Source organism: Oncorhynchus clarkii, unplaced genomic scaffold (genome assembly GCF_045791955.1).
Source record: "Oncorhynchus clarkii lewisi isolate Uvic-CL-2024 unplaced genomic scaffold, UVic_Ocla_1.0 unplaced_contig_5678_pilon_pilon, whole genome shotgun sequence".
In the NCBI taxonomy this organism is placed as follows: domain Eukaryota; kingdom Metazoa; phylum Chordata; class Actinopteri; order Salmoniformes; family Salmonidae; genus Oncorhynchus; species Oncorhynchus clarkii.
This window is the reverse complement of record NW_027257978.1, coordinates 35001-35922: the sequence shown is the minus strand read 5'-3', so window position 1 is coordinate 35922 and position 922 is coordinate 35001.

Sequence of the window (922 nt, the reverse complement as noted above, 5' to 3'; positions counted from 1 at the left end):
GTGTAATGTAGGATGTGTGTCCACTCCAGTACATGTGTAGTGTAGGATGTGTGTCTGTGTTCCAGTACATGTGTAGGGTAGGATGTGTGTCCACTCCAGTACATGTGTAGTGTAGGATGTGTGTCTGTGTTCCAGTACATGTGTAGGGTAGGGTGTGTGTCCACTCCAGTACATGTGTAGTGTAGGATGTGTGTCTGTGTACTCCAGTACATGTGTAGTGTAGGATGTGTGTCTGTGTACTCCAGTACGTGTGTAGTGTAGGATGTGTGTCCACTCCAGTACATGTGTAGTGTAGGATGTGTGTCTGTGCACTCCAGTACGTGTGTAGTGTAGGATGTGTGTCCACTCCAGTACATGTGTAGTGTAGGATGTTTGTCTGTGTACTCCAGTACATGTGTAGTGTAGGATGTGTGTCTGTGTACTCCAGTACATGTGTAGTGTAGGGTGTGTGTCTGTGTACTCCAGTACATGTGTAGTGTAGGATGTGTGTCTGTGTACTCCAGTACATGTGTAGTGTAGGATGTGTGTCTGTGTACTCCAGTACATGTGTAGTGTAGGATGTGTGTCTGTGTACTCCAGTACATGTGTAGTGTAGGATGTGTGTCTGTGTACTCCAGTACATGTGTAGAGTAGGATGTGTGTCCACTCCAGTACATGTGTAGTGTAGGATGTGTGTCCACTCCAGTACATGTGTAGTGTAGGATGTGTGTCCACTCCAGTACATGTGTAGTGTGGGATGTGTGTCCACTCCAGTACATGTGTAGTGTAGGATGTGTGTCTGTGTACTCCAGTACATGTGTAGTGTAGAATGTGTGTCCACTCCAGTACATGTGTAGTGTAGGATGTGTGTCTGTGTACTCCAGTACATGTGTAGTGCAGGATGTGTGTCCACTCCAGTACATGTGTAGTGTAGGATGTGTGT